At 39.8% G+C, this 8,395-nt stretch overlaps 1 pseudogene; it reads right to left on the reverse strand.

Moving 5' to 3' along the window:
* Positions 1-570: 570 nt before the first annotated feature.
* Positions 571-2,409, reverse strand: LOC126008642 (60 kDa heat shock protein, mitochondrial-like; annotated as a pseudogene).
* Between the last annotated feature and the right edge of the window lie 5,986 nt (positions 2,410-8,395).

Consider the following 8,395-nt stretch of genomic DNA (forward strand, 5'->3'; position numbering starts at 1 on the left):
TTGTTCTAGGTTAGCCATGTGCAAGGCAAATGCCTTACCCCTTTTGTGCCACTGTTTCAGCCCCACCCAGCTTTTTAAAGAGAGTTGTTTTTTTGTTTCTTTTTCTTTTTATAAATTTAAACAGTTTTTATTGCACAAAGGTTCTCACATAAATTGGATTTTTCTACTTTGTACACAATTATTCTTACTCTCCATAGAAAAGCTACTTCTCATCTGGTGATGGCAAGCACTAAAATCCTGAGTTTCACAAAATAGTAGTAAAAATGTCTTGTGATTTAAGTTGAAAGCAGTATATTGATACATGGCTCTTGCACTCAGTCATCAGGAATGCACAAATGTCTTTTTATTCAAAAGTATAAAATAAATTATCTGCATGAATGAACAATGACAGCAGTAAACCATTATATGTTGTCAACTGAAACCAGTAAACTGATTATAGTGATTTTTTAAAAGCATCAGCCAGCCTTTTCTTGAGCTTTTTGCCTTCAACTGACTTCTCTAAAGATATGGGTGAAGATCATTTACCTTGAGCTTCTTCTCACAGTCCATTAATAATGCAAAAGAACTATTCTAAGAATTAGAACATGCCACCTCCCATACCTCCTCCCATTCCAGGAATTCCTTAGGAATTTCAGTGACTACAACTTCTGTTGTCCTTAACAGAGAGGCAACTCCAGTAGCATCCAACAATGCAGTTCTTACAACCTTTGTTGGATCAATGATTCCTTTTCCACCATATTCAGAAAGTCTCCAACCACAGCATAACCAACATCTGAGGAACTTAGCAAAATTTTCTCAACAATCAATGCTCTTTCAAACATGCATTCTTAGCAATGGTCATGCAGAAATCTCGAATGTTCTTTTAATAATGTCTATTTCAATTTTTTGACCTTCATTGGCACACATGAGTGAGTCCAAGGCTGGAATGAACCAAAGCAGTGTATACCCCCCTCCCAGAAAAATCCCTTCTTCCACAGCAGTTCGAGTATCATTGAGGGATGCGTGACTCGGACTTTCTTCTCATTTACTTCAACATCACTTGTCCCACCAACCTTGAGCACAGCCACACCATCTGAGAGTTTTGCCAGACGTTCAATCAGTTTTTCCTTTTATATTCACTAGTAATATCGAACTGCTCGATGATTTCTTGAATAATCTTTCTATTTGAGCCTTGTTGCCTTTTCCTTTATATGATCTTTGGTTACAATGACCTCTCCAACTTTCCTCAAGTCATGTGGCTGAACATCTTCAAGATTTAGAGTCAGTCTTTCTCCAAATATTGCACCACCATTAGCAATAGCCATGTCTTTATGCAGGTTCTTTCTATTATCAACAAATCCTGACTTTTTGACTGCTACAACTTGAAGACCAACTTTTTGCCTATCTAAAACAAGTGTACTCAGAGCTTTGCCATTAACATCTTCATCAATTATGACAAAGGGCTTCCGTTGAGCATTGGCAATTTCAAGAGCAGGTACAATGGACTGAACACTAAAGATTTTCTTTTAACTCAACAGAATATAGGCATCTTGAACCTCACATTTCTGACCTTTTAAAGTATTAATGAAGTATGGGGAAATATAACCTCTATCAAATTTTATACCTTCAATAATTTCTAATTTTCATTCATTTTTTTTCCATTCTTGACCGTGATGACACTCTTCCTTCCAACCTTCTTCATCGCATCTGAAATGATGGTGCCAATCTCCTTGTCTCCGTTAGCAGAAATCGTGACAACCTGAGAAATTTCTTCAGGAGTTGTCACTGGTTTAGATTGCTTTTTTTAAGTTCAGCAATTACAGCATCAATGGCGAGCATCACACCTCTTCTGATTTCCACAGGATTGGCACCTTTTTTAATCTTTTCAAAGCCCTCCTTGGCAATAGAACATGTCAGTACAGTAGTAGTAGGAGTGGTAACATCTCAAGCCTCTTCAATTGTGCTAGTGGCAACATCTTGAACAAATATGGTGCCAATATTTTTATATTTATCTTTTTTGGGAGGTCACACCAGCAGCGCTCAGGGGTTACTCCTGGCTCTACGCTCAGAAATCGCTCCTGGCAGGCTCAGGGGACCATATGGAATTCTGGGACTTGAACCACCGTTCTTGTGCATTCAAGGCAAACGCCTTACCTCCATGCTATCTCTCCGGCCCCTATATTTATCTTTTAAGTTAATGGACTTAACAACAGTCACACCATCTTTGGTTATTTTGGGATTTCCCCAACTCTGTTCAATAATCACTGCTCTTCCCTTTGGCCCCATAGTAACAGCTATGACATCAGCTAAAAGTTGACATCTTGAAGCATTAAGGCCTGGGCATCAGCACTGATGAGCCCAGGTGAGATGAGGTGCCAGTGCCCTAGACACTGGTCGGATCTGCCTTAAGACTGCAGGTAATCAAAGCATTTCTCAGGGCAGTGGCAGGGTGTGAGGGCGGTGAGGCGGGCCAACAGTGACAAGTGAGGACAGGAATTGATTTTTTTTTTTTTAGTAATTTTCCTCCAACCTTTGATTTTGAGTCTGTGTTTGTTTGACTATTCAATTATATATTTCTTGTAGGCAGCAGAACATTGTATTCAGCTTTTTGATTCATTTTGCTGTGTCTCTGTGTATCTTTTGCTCAGGGTTTACTCCTGGCTAAGTACTCAGAAATTGCCCTTGGCTTGGGGGGACTATATGGGATGCCGGGGGATCGAACCGGTGTCCTTCCTTGGCTAGCACTTGCAAGGCAGACACCTTACCTCTAGCACCACTGGCCCTGTCTCTGTGTATCTTAACTGGTGCATTAAGTCCTTTGAGCTTGAGAGAAATAATTGTCATTGGATTTAGTGCCATCTTTATGTAGAAATTTGGTGTTTCTTTGGGCCTATCTTGTCTTAAAGGAGACTTTTCATTTTATATTGTAAGGCTGGTTTTGTGTCTGTAAAGTTTCTGAGCTGCTGGGATTTTTTAAATATAAATTTTATTGTGACTAAAGAGTGAATAATAAGTCTTTCACAGTAGTATTTATGGTACATAGTGACAATGAATCAGAGCCATTCCCACCACCAGGGTTGACCTCCTCCCTCTACCCCTTTTCCCAGCATGTGTCCCATATCTCTCCTTTTCCCCCAGAGTGCTAGTGAAACTGTTCCCCTCTGTTGTAGATAGGGTATCAATTCTGTTGTTGACATTAGGTTTAATGTTTAAGTCAGATCATTTTTTAATTCCACTCAATTTTTATATGGTTGTTTGATCCTGGTACCATTCATTTTTATTTTCCCCTGCAATTCAAGAGGTAGAACAAGATTATTCACGTTGTTTGGTTCTGCTGGAAGGGGACAAAGGAAAACAAAAGCAGCTACCAAAAAACTAAAGAGCACCCAGCAGCAAAGAATCACCAAATAATAAATAATAACCACAAGAGTGAAAAAGGAAGAAAAAGAAATAAAAAAACGATAAAAGAGGAGAAGAAGAAGGAGAGAGAAAAATTAAAAAGAAGTGCTGGTGTGGCAAGTTTTGGGTTACTAATCCTACCCTAATCAATAATTGTAATCCACCCTAGGGTGTGACCTGGTATAGTATATTGCAGGGGTGGCAAACAAGTTCAACACAAAGAGCCAAAATTTTAAACTGTGAGAGTCAGAGAGCCACACCACACAGTGACCTGCCAAAACAGACAAACACACACAAAAGCTTATAATTTTAATAATAGTATATGAAACACATATTGCATTTTGCCATTTTGAGTGAGGGTAAAATTCCTTCAGTGATGGTGAGGGTGTGCTGTGTCCTCCACACTAAGAACTCATGGCAAGATGTGACACAACATGTGACACATGGGTCCCCCTGCTCGCTGGCCTGTGTAGTTGTTTCTGAGGCTTGGGAGATGGGATGACACAGCCTGGGGGTGGGACTATGTGCTCAGAGATCTCTCCTCAGAGGTCCCTCCTCAGAAGCAGCATAACAAAATCCAAACTTGGCCAAGAGCCACAGTATACAAAATGATGAGAAGAGGCAAAGAGCCACATTCATTTTGGCTGGGAGCCACATGTGGCTCGAGAGCCACGTGTTTGCCACCCCTAGTATATTAGATTATTCCTTACTTGGTATTCTGAACCTAGGGTGGTACTTGATTTTTGTCAATAAAAGCAAGGGTCTGAGGAAAGCTGGGGATCATTCTTCGTTCTTCTTCCACTGAATAAAGCTGATGACTCCTGAAACCTGTCTGTGGAGCATTTCCTTGCTGCTACCCTAAACCCTCAGAACCGCCAGCTGAAGAGGGTTACAGATGTGTGGCCTGGGCCAGCAGAGAAAGGCCCTTCTATCCATCCCCATCCAGCTCCATCCATGGCTATTACTCAACAGCAAGGTTTTGTGCTCCCCCTTTATTTATTTATTTATTTATTTATTTATTTATTTATTTATTTTGAATAGGCACAGTAAGTATTGGGTAAGTAAGAAAGTGAGTTCCCTTGGTCCAAGAGATTCAAAATTTCTTCGCCCTTGAAGCATACTGTCATGGGAACAACTACTGGCTCTGTACATACTCATTACCTCTCTCCAAGTTTCCTGTTAAAGACAACAAGGTCTTTTTTGTGGTACCAGGAAACTTTCTGCTCAGTTGAAGATAATAAAATCAGTCCTCTATAGCTAGAGATCTCAGTATTTTCACTGATCATAGAACAAGGTCTAGGATAGAGTCTTTATGGTTCTAGAAGTTCTATTCCATCATTGTTGTTGTAATCAGTCTTCTGTAATGAGTGGTCTTGGTTTTTGCTGATATCCTAGGCTGAAGCCTAGGATAGAGTCTTCCTTATGGTTCCAAAAGTTCTGCTCAGTCTCCATTGTCAAAGTCGAGCCTCTATAATTAGAGATCTTGATTTTTGTACAAGTCCTGGGCTACAACCTAGGGTAAAGTTTTCTTATTGGACCCAGGATAAGTTCTACCCAGTCATGGTTGTCAAAGTCAGTCTTCTGTAGTTAGCGCTCTTGGTTCTTGCACAGATCTAAGGGTGCCACATCTTCTGATTTCCTCTTACCATTAGGTGATGTGATAGGACAACCTGCTCTTAGATCAAGTTGCCATTTCCTTGTTGTTGGTATGTTATATCAGAACTGACACAAGTTGGTGCCAGAGTGGTGTTAAAAATTTCCCAATAGAGTTTTAGTTCTAGTATTGTTGCAAGGAGCTGTATCAATTCTATGTCTGGGATCTGGGGTTCAGGGTTGGACAAACACTGTTCAATCTCATGGAGACTGAGTTGTATCCACATGACACATGTTCAGGGTGGGAGGCCCCCTGTATTATAAAAAGTATGAGTTCTTGCCCTAGAAGATAAGATCTTGTTTCTGTGTTTATGGTTTCCCCCTTTTTACGTACCTATATAGAAGTGTATGGTGTCATATTGTATTGCTGGTGCTATTGTGGGTAGTAATGACAGGCTACACAGTCTCTGTGCTCTGGTTTTGATCTGAGCTTTTATTCTAGGCAAGACTTTTCCTTCTCGGTTTTCATACCAAGCAGCACCAAAACTGGTAAGGGTAAAGAAAATATGTGTTTGTGCGTGTGTGTGTATAACTAATATATAAAACTGAATTAAAAAAGGAAAATAATTGAAAAAAAGTGATGGAGGAGGCTACCTTTATATTTGGGAATAAACACCCGAAGATGCACCATTATAAAGATATTATACATACAAAGGCAATATAGGCCTCCCAGTTAGGTCTTTTGAGATATTCTTGTGGGGGTAAAATCCAAGGCTCTTTTTCTTTTATCAGGAACCTTCATCTTGAGTTTGAGACATGATTTATAGCATTACACGTTCAGGTAATATCCTTGAGCTGGGAGTCTTTCTGAAGCTGAATTTGGTACCATGCAACAGTCTACATTTGAGGGGGGTGAGAAGGACTGCATAGCATGAGTCAGCAGGCATGTTGGTTGAAGTTTATTGCTGGGGCACGAGATGTGGGACTGAGAGGGTGTCTTTTTGTTTAGGAGCTGGGTGGTAGTTTGTTGGGGCAGGTCAGTCTTGGTGCCTGATGAGTTAAGATCTGAGAGTAAAGAAGATTAAATAAAGAGGGTTAGTGGATCAGGATTGGGGGATGAGAAAGTAGAAGAGATTCTGAAGTAAGGGAGGGGTAATATTTAAGAGGGATTATATACACTATAGAGATGGATGGTTTACAGTTTAGGTTTGGCAAGCAGAGAGAAGACCACTGTATAGAAACTCAGCACATATATAGACAGACTTTAGAGATTTTTTTGAGTATTTTTCTCCACATCTTAGGTTTTCCATTTCCTTTCCTAGGAACAATCTAAAATTGTGAGCATTGTGGAGTGATGGTTAAAAAGTATAGTTGTCGATTGTGGGCACTTGTGGGCTACAGCTTGGAGGGCGATTCTGCACCTTCTCACAGATATAGGAAGGAGAAGTGAGGGCTGATTACCAGCACAGAGGCCACCATTGTGGGCGCTTGTGGGTTGCAGCCTGGAGGGTGAGTCTGCACCTCCTCACAGGTATAGGAAGGAGAAATGAGGGTAAATTACCAGTGCAGAGGATGCCATTGTGAGCACTTGGAGATTGCTGGAGGAGGGCAACTCTGTACCTTCTCACAGGTATCAGGAGGAAAGAGACTGGAGAGCGGGCCATACCTCAACAACCAACATCATAATCACTGCCCAGGGAGGCACTCCAAAGAAGGAACCAAGTTCCACACCACAGGGGACAAAGTAGGGCCGAAACCCAAAGGTAGAATTCTATGAGTAACCATATGCAAAGAAATATGGGTAAACAAAGGAAGACAGTAGCACTCGAGGAGATAGAGAGAAATTTTAGCAAGTTTTCAAGCCCACCAAAATGCACACATACAATAGATCAGGACCTAAAAGTGGCAATGAAAGCCAATAGAAATAAAGGAATCACTAGCCAACGAGTTCAAGAAATCCATAGATGAACATATCAACCAACTCAAAGAAGAACTTTTATAGAATATGAGAGAATCCATATAAATGAAATTAAAGGAAATAAAAAATGTCTTAGCAAGCTATAATAACAGAATTACAGTTGGAGAAACACATAGAGGAACTTGAAGAAAAACTACAAGCCAAAAATGTCAAAGAAGCCAATAAGGTATGGAACAATTACAGTCTCAGATCAGTGGGTTAGAACAGAATACTCAGAGATAAATCCTCAAATATACAATCAACTAATATTTGACAAAAGAGCCAAGAACTTGAAATGGAACAAAGGCAGTCTCTTCAACAAATGGTGTTGGAATAACTGGATACCACCTGTAAGAAATTAAAAATTGATCAATACCTCACACCTCACACAAAAGTCAACTCAAAATGGATTAAAGACCTTGAAATCAGACCCGAATCTATAAATTTTATTGAGGACAAAACAGGCAGAACATTCCAAGGCCTATATATAAAAAAGTCTTTGGTGACAGGATGCCAATGGCAAAAACTTTAGCGTCAAACCTAAATAAATGAGACTACATCAAACAAAAAAGTTTCTGCATGGTGAAAAGAAACCCTAGTTAATACTAGAAGGCAGTTAATGGAATGGGAAAAAATTTTGCACTCAACACATTAGATAAAGGACTGATATCTAGAATATACAAATAACTCAGAAAGGTGAGCTCCAAAAAATCTAATAAAGGTATAGAAAAATGGGGAGAAGTGAATAGACTCTTCTCCGAGGCAGAACAAAAGATGGCCAACAGACACAAGAAATATGTTCATATACTCATCATTAGGGAAATCCAAATCAAGACAACAGTGAGGTACCATTTTACACCAGTGAGGATGGCTCACATAAAAAATAACGGAAACAGTCTCTGTTGGCTGGCATGTGACAAGAAAGGAACTTCCATCCACTGCTGATGGGAATGGTGCCTGGTCCAATCTCTATGAAAAACACTGTGGAGAGTGCTCAGTAAACTTAGAATTGAGCTGCCACATAACCCAAGAATTGCTCTCCTGGGTATCTATCCCCAACTTGGAAGAAAATTTATCCCAAAGTATGTGTACACCCCACTATTTATCACAGCACTCAGTAAAATAGCCAAGATTTGGAACCAACCTTGATGCCCAACAAAAGATGAGTGGATCATGAAGATGTGCTTTTTATACACAATGGAATACTACATAGCAGTTAGAAATGATACAGTCATGGCTTTTGCAGCAATATGGATGGATCTACAAAATATTATGTTAAATCATGTGAGCCAGAAGATGAAGGATAAATACAGAAAAATAGCATTTTTCTGGTGTACTTAGAATACATGCCATATATACATATAATGCCTCAAGAACAAATACAATGGTTTAATAGGGTAGAAACTCCAAATACTGTAGTTGTCAGCATTTACTGGAGAAAAGTGTTCAAAACAAGTGAAAGAGGAT

Source organism: Suncus etruscus, chromosome 5 (genome assembly GCF_024139225.1).
Source record: "Suncus etruscus isolate mSunEtr1 chromosome 5, mSunEtr1.pri.cur, whole genome shotgun sequence".
Classification (NCBI taxonomy): domain Eukaryota; kingdom Metazoa; phylum Chordata; class Mammalia; order Eulipotyphla; family Soricidae; genus Suncus; species Suncus etruscus.